Source organism: Mus caroli, unplaced genomic scaffold (genome assembly GCF_978045245.1).
Source record: "Mus caroli unplaced genomic scaffold, Mus_caroli_1 scaffold_13, whole genome shotgun sequence".
NCBI classification, from domain to species: domain Eukaryota; kingdom Metazoa; phylum Chordata; class Mammalia; order Rodentia; family Muridae; genus Mus; species Mus caroli.
Genome location: NW_028227268.1, coordinates 81,181,476 through 81,199,876, shown reverse-complemented (window position 1 = coordinate 81,199,876; position 18,401 = coordinate 81,181,476).

Sequence of the window (18,401 nt, the reverse complement as noted above, 5' to 3'; positions counted from 1 at the left end):
AGATGAGATCCTTACTTCCTTAAACAATGGTTTTATCTTTTCAGAGATATCTGTGCTTGTCTAGCTGTATGTCTGTCAATAGAATTAGTAACTGTTTTAATAAAGTTGATATCTTCAATAATCCTTCCCAGTGTCCCTCTTGAAACCTTTTGCAGTTTTAAGATAAATTTATCTTAGCTTCAAGATAATTTTATCCGAAGCTTCATAAAATTAGGTATGTTTCATGGAGAAAGATTACATTTTATAAAAAGCTGTCCATTTAACACAGACTTTTTCATACTTGGAGTAGCACAGGAATTAATTGAGATTAGAATTTTACAGCTAGGACTTGCATCATAGAAAGAGGAGACGTGAAGGGCAAAGGGATGGGTAAATTTCGAGAAACTATGAAAGACAGACCAAAGCATCAAAGAACTATTTAAACAGGGATGTCTTATCTATTTTGCAATCTGCCACTCAGTTCTCAAGATTAACTTTTATTTTTCATGACAAATTCTGTAGGCTGTTATATTTTATTTACACAAACAAAAATAGTGAGAGACAGTAGCAGGGATGGTTTGGAACTCCATAATACTCATGTCTCAAACTATTAAAAATAAAATAACCAGTGCTAAGGAGAGGTAACAGGTACACTCATTTTATTTCAAGTGTTGAAGTATTTATTGCATTCACATCACCTAAGAACCAACATGATTCTGTGTTTGATATTTAATGTTCTCATCTTACAGCTAAGAAAAATAAAATTTTAAAACATTCAAGTTTTCTAAGCCATGAAGTCAAGAAAGCATGCAAAATCATCTGTCTCTAAACCCTACACAATTCATAATTAAAGCAATCTGTAAAGCTACTCGCCTTCCGTATTCTTTTTCCTTGTGATATTACCACAGGAAGCAACGTCTTCCTCCACCTCCACGGCAAGCAGACTTGGCCAAACTTGGAAAACTCTGTATCTGTATCTGCTCTACTGACTGTATATACCATTGAGTAGATCAGTTGGCAGGACCATCCCTATTGGTGAGAACCTATTTTTCAGGATGCCTGAAGATGCACTGCTCACTTGACAGATGTATGGAAACATTTCCTGACCTTTCAGGCACAGAGCAGGTACTTGTTCTTAGCCCTTCAAGTTCACAGCACTGTGGTTAGGTAGATCACATCACTGTATATTCATGTAAAAATAACTATTAAAGAGATTATGAATTTCAGAGGTGAGGAGAACACATGGTATAAGGGTCCAAAAGTAGCTCAAGGAAGACGGATAGAATGCAAAAACAAAGAACATTTATTCTGCAGAAACAGCCAGCATGTGGGGGTCAACCATTCTCTAAAATGGTGACTTCAGGCAAACATAAACGGGCTTTATTATTGGAAACAGGAGGAAGGCTTTAGAAGGATTAGGTAATCTAAAATTTCATTGGTGGGTGCTGGGAGGGGTCATAGGGGGTCAGTTGTCTGCACTCCTATGTCATGAACTTTCAGCCATGTCATGAAATAGGGCTGCCCAGCACAGATGGCCCATTCTGATATAAGATATTTCTCCATTTTTGTTGTGATCCTCTAGCTGTTCTTTGGGACAGGTTTTATTATCTTGTTCTGGATTTTATGGTCTGTTCCTAGACCTGGTGTCTTACGACTTAGTTTCTAGGACTTATGGCCTATCCCTGAAGCTGGTGCCTTCTGAGCTTTGTTTTTGTTTGTTTGGTTGGTTTTTTGTTTGTTTGTTTGTTTGTTTTTTAAGCCTGGTCCGTAAAATGGAGAAATAGGGTTTATATTGTCCTTTTTTTATTTTTATTTTTTATAGTTCATTGATATTTATTTCAACCTTTGAAGATGTACATAACATTTTTATTAGATATTTTCTTTATTTACATTTGAATTGTTATCCCCTTTCCTAGTTTCCTCCCCCCAAAACCACTATTCCTTCCCCCCCCCCTCCCCTGCTCCCCAACCCAGCAACTCCCATTCCCAGTCCTGGCATTCCCCTATACTAGGGCATAGAACCTTCACAGGACCTAGGACCTCTCCTCCCATTGATGACCGAATAGGCCATCCATCCTCAGCTACACATACAGCTAGAGCCACATGTCCCACCATGTGGTTTTTTTTTTTTTTTTTTTTTTTTTTGATTGATCGTTTAGTTCCAAGGAGCTCTGGGGGTACTGGTTAGTTCATATTGTTGTTCCTCCTATGGGGCTTCAGACCCCTTCAGCTCCTTGGGTACTTTCTCAAGTGGGAGTGATATAGATGCAATGTTTTTGTACAACATTCTGAAAAAAATAAAATTATTGTCTAAAATTCAAAATGACTACCTATCTGGTCTTGGATAAGCAATTAGTGTGCTTTTCCCCTGGGGAAGACTATTTCTGCTGCTGTCAGCATTCTTTAGGTTTTTGTTGTTGTTGATGTTATATTATGTTTTGTTTGTTTGTTTGTAGTGTTTTGCATATTTGTTGGTAAGTGTGAGTATGTATGTGTGTGTGAAAGAGAAATATGTGGAACTATTTGGAGGAAGAAAGGATAAGGGTACATGATGTAAATAAAATCTCAAACAATAAAAAAATTAAAAAAAAAAAAGAATGTAGAAAGATATTTGTATTCACCCTTTAATGCCCAGCACACCAAATAAAATCTACAAAGTAGCCCAGTAAACATATTATTTATTCAACAATTAAAAGTAATACAACCCCTAAATAATTTTACTGTCTAGTGCTTTGTTGCATAGTTCATTGATTAATTTATTCAGCATTTGCACAATATGTTTGGAAGCTAAATATTTTTCCTACTTGAAAAATCTAGAACCTGGGGAGTTGTTTGAAGATATATGTTTTTCACATTTCACATAGATATTTTAATTTAATGGGGGATTTTAAAAATTAGAATCTGTCTTTACAAGCACTGTATTCTATTAGATCTCTTCATGACTGGTAATAACACAGACATCAAAATGTGTGCTTTTACAACTTAAAACCATGCTCCTGTTCAAAATAATTTTTTTCAACAGCTCATTTCTTTGCCTTTCTTAATGACCATTTGTCACCTCACTGGCACCTTTGTCTTTGTGGACTCTCTTCTCTGATGTTCTCTACTCTGGCCTTTTGTCACACAGCTTCCATGCCCATTTGAGGTAGGGGATGACAAGATTGTCCTTGATATCTAACTCAAATTCACATCCTTACTCTTGAACTGACAAGACATAATGTTTGGTCAATTATTCTTTTCCCTTGAGTTTATTGAATATTTGTTGATGTTAAGTCTAGCAACCCAGACTCAGAAAGACAGAAAACATGTTTTCACTCATATGCAGGTCTCAGTTTTCAGTGTGTGTTCATTGGTACTTTATAACGGTAACTTTGTTACTGCTATGAATCGTAAAGTAAATATCTGTGCTTTCCAGTAGTCTTCGGAGACTCCTGTGTAAGAGTCATTTGATTCCCAAAGGGATCAAGGTCCACGCTTTGAGAACTGTTAATCTAAAACAATAGGTTTCTATAGAAACTACAGAGAACCTCAAGGTCACTGATACACACCCCAAGAGACAACTATACAGAGCATATTCAATTTTAGTTTCGAACTTGACCAACACCTTGGGGAAGTAAATTTCTCAGGAAAATAAAAGGTTAAAACTCAACACTCTCTGTAAAGTAGCTGAACATTTTGTTTTTGTATTTTAGCTTGAGGCTGTTTCTGACCTTTTTGAATTCTGGTGAACATACATATGTGTATATGTTTTGACTGTTTTTTTTTAATTTTTAATTCTTTTTACTCAAAGAAAAAAGGATATATGATCTCTCCTTAAAAGTAGTCCCCCCTCTGCTTTGGAGAACATCTCTATTCAACAATATCCTGAGCCAATAGAACAGTTGGGAAAGAGATCGTCACTTATTTTCCCTGTGTTGTACTGAGGTGCCCAAGCTCCTTGCCACCTGGATCATTTAGCAGTTCTGATTAAAGAGCACAAGGCCTGGCAGTCTGTAGAAGGCTATTCCCTGGTGCCACCTGGACTGCCTTGGGCTTCAAGAAGGCTTGCTGTCTCCAGACATCTGTCATTCTGTTGTGTCCCAATAACCTTTGGCAACAGCAAAAGCAAACAGGTTCCTAAAGCCAAAGGGGTTATAATATAGAGGATTTGCCCTTTATTTATCTTTTAAGTAAGTATCTGTGCCAACACCAGAAGTCATTCAGAGGTTTCTCTAGGAATCAAGAGCACCTCTGGGTTCACTATAAATCTAGAGTAAAACATGCAGATTTTGAGTGGCAATTTTTGTTACGCTGCTTAGTCTGCCTTCACAAGGTACTGGGAGTAGAGGCAATATTGAAAAACCAAGGCAGTAATAAGAACATATGTAGATATCTCCATTTCACTCCATCTCTCCCTTTTATTCACACACAGACATATACACATTCACACACACACACACACACACACACACACACACACACACATACACACACAGATACGCATGCATACATACACATACACACAGCAGAGAGAGAGACACACAGAGAGAGAGAGAGAGAGACACACAGAGTCACAGAGAGATAGACAGGGAGACAAATGTACACCCATATATTTCTAAAATTTTAAATGTAAAGAGAACTAAATATCCAGATATACAAACATCACAATTACAAGTCTAGATGCCGAGATTCCATTGACACCACAATGTATAGATGTCTCCTGTGCCTATATAGATGACCATATGAGCAAGAATACTGCCATGACAGCTGATGATGTGTCAAAGGCACTGTTAAGAGTGGATGAGCCTGCAGAATATTAAGTGCTTCATGCCCAATCATGGAGAGGCAGCAACAGCTGGTCCCCAGTTCACTGCTGTCGATATATGTAGGTCCAGTTTTGGTAGATCAAAAGAAGCTTATCTACCAGAATGGTAGCTGGTTGTGCTGACTTTGAAATGATTGTTCAGCAGGTTGAACCTTGCATTTGAAGCACACTCTTCAGCTCATGCCTTGACTGTCAAGTTGTCCAGTTTTGGTCCAGACCTCTCATCTCACTCCATCCTTCTCATTCTTCTTCCATCAAAAGCAGCCTTAAAACTTAAAGACAATGATCTTTCTTTTGAAGAAAAGTCTTTGAGGTTGGAAAGTAGGTCAATAGTAAATCACTTCTTTATCTTGTGAAAAATCATGGTGTGATACTTCTAATAACAAAATAAGAATAAAATTTTAATTATTTCTTTAAAGTATAAGGATAGCTAAAATTAAGCAGTGTTAAAATATTGTTTATAGTTAGCAACTTTTGTTTTGTACAGAATTCAGTTGATGTCACAAAATGGCACTTAACTTGAATTTATTGAGGGTTTGTTTCCATATCTAAAGAGCAGCATGTTATATTAAATCATATCTACAATTTTAAATCTACAAATCCATTTTTAATGATGTTTAATAATATTACATGATTAAATCACTCAGGGGAATAGTTAATATTATTTTTACAATACCACCAGGGATATCCTTGAAATTTCTAGTAAATGTCATAAAAGGTTCCATTTGACCATAAGAACATGTAGTAGTCTTAGGAAATAAGAGCAGGGTTTCAGCTCTGCTGTATGGTTCTTTCTAATGCAGTACTGATATCTCTATTATCGCTCATTACTTTGCCCAGCTTTGCTCTCAAAATCCTCTTGAATTCTAATAGCCACTCTCTCTTATCTGGCATGACTTCTTAAAACTTTGCTCTTAAAGGATCTTTGGCATTGTCATAAAGTATTCAGTAGGTGAAAGGTCCTTCTGTATGCTTTGTATCCTATCATTTGTTATACTAGAAACTGAATGAGAAACTATTGAAATATTTATTTAAACACTAAAATAAACTCATTCTTTATGAAAATATTTTAGTGGAAATGAACCATTTAAGTAAAATTTTACTGGGGTTTTGATGCAGTGATGGAGTAAATGCTTGAGTTCTCATCTATAGTGCCACAAGAGAGAGGACAAGTTGGCTTAATGAAATGGCTCAAGAGTTAATAGCACTTACTCTTCTTCCAGAGGACCTCAGTTTAGCTGAGGTTTGGCCTCTCCCAGCTGCCTGGAACGCAAACTCCAGAGTACTTAAACTTACTTCTGCATATCAGCATAAGCCGGCACACGTGCAGAATGATGCATACAAATGCCTATTTTAAAGGAAAGCATAATAAAAAGCATGTGACTGTTTCATAGTTTTGTAACTTCTAGATGATCAACATTAATAGAAGAATGGTAAATTTACATCTCTTTATGTTTTTTCCAATCTGTTGTTTTCTTGTTGTGGTTGAAGTATATAGAAATTTCTGGTCACTTATATAGCCTTAAAGATAATATAACTAGTCCTTTCTTCTCAGAAAGAATAATATATATTCATATGTATGAATACTCTCTGATATTGTACAAAACTTAACATTATAATATTTTCTTATACACAGCTTTAATGTAATAGCAAAAATCATATTCATTACGTTTTTCTCACTCAGTTACATTAAAATGAAGTATTCTGTGCGTGACATCAAATAGATCATTTTCTATATTTGGCATTATACGTTACACATCAGTCTTCTGGAAAATCTGGTCATTCAATGAGTTGTGAAAAATCTTTACTCAAGTCTTATCATGGGTGATAAATATTATTAGTTGCTTTTGCAAAGAGATTGAATGAGTTCATTCATTTTGAGGAAATGTCTCCTTTACACCGGAATTAAAACCCATCCTCCATTTTTAAGTAAAAATATTTTATAACATAAGATTTTGGATGGATTTTTAAAAAAATTTCAGTGATTTTCATTGAGATGTCATTGAGATGTCATGATAACTCATTAAACAGCAAAGGTATCTTTCCTGTACATTCTATTTCAGCCCACCAAATGCTAAGAAGGCATGAACTCTGGGGTTGACATTTAATTAATCAATAGATTTTACCATTATATCAAGGACATTGTTCAGTACAATGTTCTGTGTTTTCTCTGTGTTGTAGAGTAATAAACCATACAGGATTCTAGTAACTCGGGGTTGATATTGATTCATTCTGAAATGCAAACACTTTTCATCAGTGATGCTATTACATCTTCAGTATAAATGACATTACATTGAAGTAAGGACAATCCTTTGATGCTAAACCTTTAAATGTTTCACAGAAATCTCAGCAATCCATGTAGTAGGTGATCTTGTGATCTTCAAGACTCACATCCACATCCTTAGTTCTTTTGCATTCATTTAAACAAAGCTTGGTAAAAAAAAAACAAGAAAGCTCAATCTATCTTACTCTTTCTCTGTTGGGTACATGCAATTATATTATTAAAGAAACTAGAATCAAGAACTGAATTTGTCATTCAAAGAAGAGTCACTCCAAATGCTTGTGCTGTTTTGATGAAAGCTAGCAAGTAGATCTTAGTGAGGAGTATATAGTAAGGAAACCATCTAATTTTTCTTGTTTATGGAATAACAGATGCAAAGGTGACTGTTTAGTAATATATAGATGAAGTGATGCTTGTGACCATGTTAAAATATACAGCTACCTAGGCAGGGCTATTGATTATATATCATCCTTGGAAGCTACTGTAATAACTACTGGCACTATAAGAAAGAGTTAGCACTCAGAAAGAAGGCTCCCAGTTCATTATCATTTTGACTTGTTCTATATGAAGCATGTGATATCTTTAGCAATACAGTGTTACCCTAAAGTTCCCAGAGTTACATAAGGGCAATAACACTATTGCTTGTGGTTGACTCTCAGACCTACCCAAGTAATAACTTGAAGGGATATTTCCCTTGTCTTACACTGGGGTTTTAGCTAGATAGCATGGGTATCCTGGGGGGGGGGGTATCACCACAAAGTGACAAGCTTCATTAAAAAAAAAATATATATATATATATGTGTGTGTGTGTGTGTGTGTGTGTGTGTGTGTGTCTGAGATGTCTATGCATATACTTATGGTAAACATATAAAAATAAGATTTCCTGTGGCTTCGTCAAATATCCTTAACATTTGATATTCTTCCTTCCCCCTTTCCCAAAGTGCTATTCTCTCTCTGTGAGCTACCACCATATCACCGAGGGTATTACTACATCTTTGGGGTAACCATCAGCTTTCTAATTGGGCTTAAATCCTGACCTTCCTTGCTTCAATATAACAAAAATTCTTTTCTGTTGCACAAAGAAGGTTCACCTTTATTTGACCAAAATTATATCGTGTCTAATGACTCACTGCCAAAGGCAATGTGAACATCATAATGTAATGTCTTTTGTGGAAAATGGAGCTGAATTCCAGCAAGATACTATTTAGATGGAGTCAAAAGTAAGGTGGGTGTTAATTGTGTGATGATTAAACATCTTTAAGCATTGTTTCAGAGTTCACCAAAATAACATTTCTTCTACTCATATCCCTGCCAAAATTAATTTAAGATTTAAGCAGTGAATCTCTGAAGACTTTAATTTAATCTCATAATAATGTCTTCTCTAGTTAAGTGATATTTGTGAGACAAACAAATGAACAATAACCTCATGTATGTATTGTACTGGTCAGGATTCTCCAGTGTCACAGAACTTACGGAATGTTTCAATACATTAAGGAAAATTATTGGAGTGACTTAGAGTCTACAGTCCAACTAATCAAAGAACCTAGTAATGGCACAGTTCCATGAAGCTAAGTGTTTCAGATGGTCTCCTGTATATGCTAGAATCCTGAAGAAGTAAGTTCTAAAGAATGTGCTGGTAAGTGAAAGCAAGCTGACAAAGAACAACCACTTTCCTTTTTCATTGTCCTTATGAGGGCCTCCAGTAGAAGGTATGGCCCAGATTATAAGTGTAATTTTAAGAATTCTTACAGAAACATCATTAAGAATACCCAAGATATAAGATACAATTTGCTAAACGCATGAAACTCAAGAAGAATGAAGACCAAAGTGTGGACACTGTGCCCCTTCTTAGAATTGGGAACAAAACACCCATGGAAGGAGTTACAGAGACAAAGTTTGGAGCTGTGATGAAAGGATGGACCACCTAGAGACTGCCATATTCAGGGATCCACTGACACCACACTGACACCATTGCATACACTAGCTGACACCATTGCATACACTAGCAAGATTTTGCTGAAAGGACCCAGATATAGCTGTCTCTTGTGAGACAAGGCCGGGGCCTAGCAAACACAGAAGTGGATTCTCACAGTCAGCTAGTGGGTGGATCACAGGGCTCCCAATGGAGGAGCTAGAGAAAGTACCCAAGGAGCTAAAGGGATCTGCAACCCTATAGGTGGAACAACATTATGAACTAACCAGTACCCCGGAGCTCTTGACTCTAGCTGCATATGTATCAAAAGATGGCCTAGTCAGCCATCACTGGAAAGAGAGGCCCATTGGACTTGCAAACTTTATATGCCCAAGTACAAGGGAATGCCAGGGCCAAAAATAAATGGGAATGGGTGGGTAGGGAAGTGGGGGGAGGGAATGGGAGACTTTTGGGATAGCATTGGAAATGTAATTGAGGAAAATACGTAATAAAAAATATTAAAAATTAAAAAATAAAGAAAAAGAATTAAGAAATCATCTATTGGTTTATATAGCATTTCTAAAAGACACTGCATCTTCATTGTTCTGCACAAATCTTCTCAAAAGGGTGGGCTAATACCTAGTGATGTAATACACACACACACACACACACACACACACACACACACACAGGAAAAGCACATTAATAGTAGGAGTCTTTCCGAAAATATCTTCCCTTTGGCCTTGTCAAGAACCATGCATCCATCATGGTTTTATGGTCCACAGTGAAACCATCAACTGTTAGTTTTACCTTTTCCTAGATGGCTCCTGGCATCTGATCATTGTGGGTTTGGTCTTTACGAATGTTGTTTTGTCTACACTGCCAATTATAACTATGATCACTTTGTTTATGTTGATTCAATGCTGCCACCTGTCCCTTGCTACCTTAGGACCCAATTAAATCCATTGCATTTAATCCAGTTGAGCAGCATTATCTCCAACCCTAAGGTCTGAAGAGTTTTGTTGTTGCCCTTTTCCTTCTGGTACTTAAAAGATTCATCCTTATACTTCTGCGTCTCTAGAACCACTCCAGGTACCAACCTCTGTCTTAGTTATGATTTTGATTGCTGTGAAGAGACAGCATGACCAAGACACTCTTGTAAAAGACAACTTTAATTGGGGCTAGCTTACAGTTTCAGAGGTTCAGTCCATTATCACCAGTGCAGGAAGTATGGCAAAATCTAGGTAGAATTTCACTGGAGACGAGAGGTCTAGATAGTGTTTCAAAGGCAAACCAGAGAAGACTGGATTCTAAGCAAGTAGGAGGAGGGTCTCAAAGCCCATGCCCACAGTGACACACTTTTTCCAAAAAGGCCAATGAGGCCACACCTCTTAGTAGTGTCACTCCCTGGGCCAAGCATATTCAAACCACCACACTGGCCACACTGAGAAAGTTAGTTTACTAAGTTTTATGTTATGAGGAATGTGTCTTTGGGTTTGTTAGAATTTCTAAAAGAGTTGTAAATCTCTATGTGACTTGAAAATGGTTTGCTCAGATAAAGAAGCAGACAATAGACCCGTAAACATCAGGAGAACAAGACTTTTGGCTGAATATTGTTCTGTGGATTTTAATACATATTCTAATTTAATAATATACTAATTCAGTAAGATTTTAATGTTATCCATCACAAAAGTCTGTGTCTTGTGGTATCATATTTTTTCAGACAACGAAATACAACTGTTGTACATCTATGAACATTAAATATAATTTGGGTTACTATTTGCATGAGTATATGACATTTATGGAAATTCTTAAAATAGGAGAATAATCATTAACTTCCTTCCTCAAATTCATTGTCTATAATTAACTTCATTTTTCTTAGTAACTTTGATATTGATGCTATGTTTACATAGATATGTGAGTTAAGCAACTTGAAGCAGCAGTGACCAGGGAGCAGGGATCACACTCAAATAACACTGTTATCGTAAACTGTGCAAACTAGGTAACACACAGCTCTGCTTTTCTGACCTCTATTAAATGAGGCTGCTGCCCTGGATGTGCCTTTCCAATTCCATGACCTAAATTTCATTCCTAAAATAAGTGGCTCTGGTTCCTTGTATATGAATGTTTAAATACAGTCCATTAGGGCTTATTTGTGCTCCTTTCTTTCTTACAAGTAAATAGTAGTTCTTATGTTTTTATGTTGTTATGTTTATTCTAACACATGCATGACTCAGGATTTCTTGAGATAATAAGTATTGTGATGAGGATGAAGGATGAGAAAAAGTCTAATTCGGATCAAAGATCCCATCTCATCCTCAGACAAATCTGCTTTACTTACATACATACACACATCATACATACATAAACATATCTGTAACAAAATCAAATACAACACTGCTTTCCATCTTTGTTAGGAGTTTAAAGTTAAAAATAATATTTGCTTGTTCATTTTTTACTCATGCTAATTACCTATTTCTAAATAGTGGCATGCTGAAACTAATGCTGAAATCTATATGCTACTAAGCCTTCAGGAGTTACTGTGACGAAATCTTAATGATGCATGTACTTTACAATGAAAAGAGGAATTTCTATTAGTGCACAAATTGAATAATAAGTGTATTCTTATTTTTAATTTTAATTATATTTATGTAGTGTATGTGTATGTGAGTGGGGGGCAGGACATATATGTGCATGGTGTGGCATGAGTGTGTAGCTCAGAGGAGAATTTATAGAGTGCATTCCCTCTTTCTACCAATTTGGTTCAAGAATTGAACTCAAGACTTCAGGCTTGGGAGAAAATGCTTTTATTTGCTGAATATCTCAGTAGCATAGTAGAAATTTCTGAAGTGAAGCTTTAGCTAATAGCTGTTTGGTATAAAGAAGGATTATGTATATTGGTATTTGAATAACAAATAAAGGGTGTTTAAGGATAGATTTATTTTAAGTTGAGAGAGAGAGAGAGAGAGAGAGAGAAAGAGAGAGAAAGACACAGAGAGAAAGTCAGAGAGAGAGAAAGACAGAGAAGGACAGAGAGAAAGACAGAGAGAGAGAGAGAGAGAGACAGAGAAAGAGAGAGAGAGAACGCATGCTTTTTTCTATAACTGGATGTTTCTGCATGATTTTCTTAGGGTTGTTGTAATGAATTAATAAATCCAATTGATTGTATTCAGCAGAGTTCTTTTCTCAGCATTCTAGAGCAGTACTTCTCCATGTTTCTAATGCTGAGACCCTTTATACATTTCCTCATGTTGTGGTGACCCCCAACCATAAAATTATTTCATTGCTACTTCATATTTATAGTTTTGCCATTGTTATGAATCATTATATAAATTTCTGATATGTAAGATACGTGCTATAAAACCCCTGTTATCCACAGGTTGAGAACCACTGTTATAGACACTTCAAAATACTGTCAGTGCTGAACTCTTTCCATTAGACTGTAGGGAAATACTTTATGGTTTCTTGCAGCCTCTACTAGCATCAGACATTTCTGCATATAACTTCAATCAGGACTTCATCTTCACATGGCCTTCCTGTGTGATTACTCCAGTCACTGTCATGCCTCCCTGTTCCATTATAACATAATGAGATATATGTGGCTATCTTTAAATTTAGGACTTATATTTGAGAATTATATTCTGTTGAGGTTGTTAAATATATTTACAAACACCACCACGCAAAACAGAAACTAAGCAAAAGGTTTAGGGTTTGAGCAATGTGGTTATTCATGTTTGAATAACTACCATTCAAGTCATTTAATCTGTACATAATGTACTCTCTAAAACCATTTGTTTGTTACTGTATATGCCACTTACGACTAATGAGAGGAAGAGAAATATTCAAAGAGAAAGTGCCTCTTTCTATGCCCAAGGTTAAGCCTGTTTTCTGACAGACAGACAGACAGACACTCACAGTACAAGTCTTCTCATTAAGGTGTTTTAATATCCACAACCTAAAAAGTCCATCTTCATTTCTATTAAAAAAGTGTTTTGGATGTCATCTGGTTCATATCTCTTTCTTACTCATAATGTACAGGAGTGAAATTGTATCATGATGCTGTGGACAGTGGCATATTAAAGAGTTAAGTTTTTATTTTATTTTTGAGAGAATTTGGCTAATGTGCATGGCTAATCTCTGATATATGATTAGTGAAGGGCTTATTCAATGTAAGTATTTGTATTTAATTTATATTAAAAGCTGAATTTATAAGGATAATTGGGTTCTAGAATTTACTCACACCCCACCCCAATAGTCTTAAAAAATGTGACTGTGGAGCTAGGAGCCGTCAATTTCAATATAAAAAACCTAATGCCATCACACTTTCCTGCCCAAATAACTGTGTTTTCAAAAAAAAATAGCAATATATTAAGGGGAATCCTTTTGTCCATGTACTATGATGTGGTAGGGATCTAGAACTTCATATTGTTGACTGTATATTATATACTCTAAGTTATGCACTGTGTATTTAATACAGTGTTTTCATAAATGCTTCTAGGCAGCATTGCATACAGCTTGCACATTTCTCAGTCTCTAGAACTAGATCTTTGTCATCACCAACGACAATTCGTTTTTCAACATGTGGAAGCTGATAGTGGTGAAAATATCCCCAAATCTTTCCCTGCACTTAAATCGGTTCAAAATTGGAGCTATCAAGAAAAATAAACAGAGCCACAGGCGAAGAGGGCTAATCATGTCTACTGGTTAACCTACAAGGAGCTGAGCTGTAGTATAGCAAGTAGAAATCATTCATTTATAGTATCTGACATTGCCCGAAACAATACTCCTTTCCACTATACTTTAGTTTTCTTATGTAAGAAATATTACCTCCAATTTAGTGGATTCATTGAATTGTATTCCTTCACTTTGTTTGTATGTGCCTTTCCACTTACCGTGCAGTTTGACAGCTACTAGTTTTGTGCTGAGTGAGATAGAAAGCACTAAGATGTATTTTAATAAACCTTTGAATTCTCTGTCATTAAAAGCAAAATGTACATGCCTTCCCCCACAAATCTTCCCCATTCCTTCCCCCATTCCTCATACACATGCTTTAAGTTCTAAACTAAAACCAATGAATGGGTAACATAATGATGTTGGTCTCACCTATGAATTGCTCAGTATCCCATTAGCCAATAGTGTTTGGGACAATACAAATTCATTAGCTTCATCCAGAGTTACTGAATTGGAAACTGTAAGTTATACAGGACATCAATTCTAAGAAGCCCTTCTGGGCAGCTGCAAATGTGATGGCCACTTGGAGATTACTTTCAAGAGGAGAAACTGTGAGAGGAGAGAATGGACGGGGGTGGGGTGGGCAGTGGCTAGAATGTAAAATATATATATATATATATATATATATATATATATATATATATATATATATAAAATAAAAAAGCCTTAAATGAAAAAAAAAGAATCTTCAGGCTGAATGATATTATTCTTTCAGAGGATTTCTTCAAGTGTAGGAATATAAGCACTGTATGCAGAGAGAAGTGATTATTGTTTTGGATATATTGTTAGCTTCTGTATATGACATATGCATCATTTGTATATCTTGCTTTACATGATCCTTCACAATTTACAAATTTAAACTTTTCCTACTTTCTTTGGGTTTTAAGGCATAGATTGTTTACTGATATCTCTCTACATAGTTTTAACTATCTGTTCCCCCATGGGGTATCTTGAGAAAGAGGAAAATTTTGTCAGAGACACTGGTAGATAGGCAGTCTACCAGATTCTCTTAAAGACACAATATTGGAGATAGTTCATGTCATTTCCTCCTTTTATAGCTTCCAAGACAACTTAAAATAGAATAGTTACCTATCAACAATATAAAGTTCTATAAATTTTAGTATATTGTTATTGAATAGCAATAATCAAGGCACAGTTTTAACACTCCCATTGTATCAAAATTGCTCCTTATAATTAGGTCTATTCAGTTCCATAACCAGGAGCAGATGCCACACTCTACTTTTCTTTCACAGGATATTTCATGTAAATAGAAGCTTTGAATGTGAGATACTTTGTGTCTGGCTTCTTTTGCTTTACATGTTTTCCAGTTCATCCATATATCTTAATTTGCCCAGTATCTTCTCTCCTCTTAGAACCCTTCTTTCTCCTTCTCATCCCTCATGATAAAATTTTGGTATTTGTCTGTGTTTTGTTGTTGTTTGTTTGTTTTTGTTTTGTTGTTGTTTAGTATTTATGAAGTTTCCAAGCTTAGGTGATTATGAATTTTGTGCCTGTTAGTAATAACGCATAATTCTATAAAAATGTATGGTTTTATTTTTTTAGAGATTAATGAATGGTAATCTGATATCAAACATTTCAAAAGAGAAACTAAGCCTTTTCCCACAATATTCACACTGTTTTATATTTTCATCAGATGTATGAGATTTAAAATTTTCCATATTTTCCTCAGTGCATTTCATGACCTACATTATAATACATTCCTTTTGGGAGTAGAAATTATTACACACTGTGGTTTCACTTTGTCTTTTTCTAATAACTAATACTATTAGTCATTAAGCATCATTTGAATATACTATTGACTACATTTTAATATCCATGTATACAGTACATTTAAAATGGGTTATCAGCTATTTTATGGGTCTCTGTGAGTTTTTTATATATCCTGATTATCTAGTAACAGTTAAAATTCTTATAAAATTTCACTCAGTCAATGATTTCAGTTTTTACATTTTCTTCCTTGAGATGGTTTTGACTTTAAAGCACAAAGGGATTAATATTTAATGAAGGATAATTTATTGTGACTGTTTTTTTAATATGTGCAGGTTTGTGAGTACTACTGAGTTAGCCAAATCATGAAAACTTTTCAATATGTCTTTTTCTAGATATGTTACAGTTTCAGCTCTTTACTTCGACTAAATTTGATAAATAAAATAATATATAATTTATTATCCTTTTATTATCCTTGGGGATGAAATAGTCAATTTTAATATAACTAATCCCTTTACCATCTTGAGTTGGAGTTTTAAAATTTCAAGTTATATTCATTAATGATTTTTATTCATCTGCTAAAGATACACATTTTTCAATAGCATGTATTATGAAATGTGTGCTTTCTAGAATGGTGAAATTGAGCTTATTACCACCTTCAGTTCAAAATGTATATACCATTTTTTATAAGGAGAGTTGAAATATAATTTATTATAAACTTTCTATAAGTAACATTATATAGACTGAACAGATATATATATATATATATAGATAGATAGATAGATAGATATATAGATATGTGCATGATACACACACACATATATATATATATATATATATATATATATATATATATATATATATATATATATGCATGCAATAACAATTAGTGAAAAAGGGGCCATATATTTGAATGAAGCTGTAAGGGGTATATGGAAGGGGTTTGGGGGTGGAAATGAAATGGAAGGGAGAAATATTGTAATTATCTGATAATATCAAACTAAGAATATTTTGCTATTAGATATACTTTCTATGTTGCATAACATATATGTAAAATTTTGTATCATTGAGAAAATATCTCTTCATTCCAAATTTTCATCATTGTATTCTCAATTTTATGAGTTTGTGTTTAACTTTGACATATGAGTAAAATCTTGTACATTTTGTTTTTCTGTGCCTGCGTGTTTCACTTAATATTAAATGTCTTCCAATATAGGCCAGGTTGAGCTGGGTGTGGTAGCACACGCCTTTAATCCCAGCACTTGGAAGGCAGAGGCAGGTGGATTTCTGAGTTCAAGGCCAGCCTGGTCTACAGAGTGATGTCCAGGACAGCCAGGGCTATACAGAGAAACCTTGTCTTGCAAAACCTATCTATCTATCTATCTATCTATCTATCTATCTATCTATCTATCTATCTATCTATATCCCAGGTTGTCACAAGTGACAGAAGTTATCTTTTTATAGATTGAATAGTATTCCACCAGTATCTGTTAATTATTTAATTAGTTATTTTAAATGAAAAATAGATTTCTTTTATTAGCCTTCACTACTCCTCCAAATGAGTGATAGCTGATTAATTATCTTTCAGAATGAAACTTAGGTAAATTCATTTAATTCTCCAAGGATGAATTATTTATACCTATAGACTAATTAATTATAATTCTTTTAGAAATTATAACTTTTATGTTTACTTTACTTCATGTTGTAACCAAGAGTAAATGGTCAGCTAAAAGAAGAAAAGGACATGGGATATTTATCTCCTTGCCAACTTTAGTGTAGAAAAAGGGAGCCTCAGAAAAAGTTAGTATAAGGTCTTGTGAAGAACTAAATCAACATCTGAAGGTAATTGGTATGGATAAATCACATTGAAATAGAATGAGTCAGATATTTGTTTTGGTTAGCTAAAAATGCTATACAAATTGAAATAACTCCACCTAAGCACTTCAGTGAACTGTAAATGTATGACTGGCAATGATGCTAAGCCTCTCTTATTCTCTTGATAATTCTGAAGAGCTTTGACACAGACTTAGGTTTTTAGCCCTCTGTGCCTTCCTAGGAATGATCAGAAACTAATGAGCCCGATAGATACATCGTTTTCATGGGTGATGTGTTTGATCAAGTGATGAATATTGATTAGTTTAATTTTGATTTATCTATCTATCTATCTATCTATCTATCTATCTATTTATTTATTTAGGTTTAAAGACATTTTTTTTCCATTTGTTGTAATTGAATCTACCTTGTTTTGGTCCTGTCACCACTTGACAGATTATCTGATGTTATTTCATCTATCACAACTGAATATAAGTTTTACCTATATTGAATTTGTTCTTGCTCCTGTTGTGTTTCACAAATGTTGAAGTGTTACTAGCGGTATCAGGCATCAAATTATTTGATAAATTCTAGTTCTTACACAAGTCTTAGCAAACAACAATTTAAGATTAGCATATTGACAAATCTTCAAAACATCCGACTGGCTATTTTGCTGCTGATACTTGATACTTGCAAGCATTTCTAGCCCTAAAATGTGTTAAACAGGGAAACAGATGGACCTGTGGATGATGTGTAAACAGAATCAAGTATTCCAGTTTATTATTGAATAATGTAAGCTTTATTATTATAATAGAATACAGTGAGACATGAGATTAAAAGGTTTTGCTAAACTCTGGAAAGCGAGACATGCAGCTGCCATGAGCAATCTTGACTCAGTTTGGGTTTTATTGCCACTTCACTGCACTAAGGTGCATCAACATTCAGTGTCATCTTAAAAAGAAAAAATCCTGGGAGTCAGCAGGAACTGTCCTTTATAAGAGTGTATCTTTATTTTTCTCAAGGAAGACTTAACTACTAGTACATGGTTAAGCAAAGCACTGTTGTAAAGCTACATAGAATAATTTCTCTTTGATAAGTTTGCAATCAATTTACATAATAGAGTACTACTCACATGTACTAACAACTAAGAAATG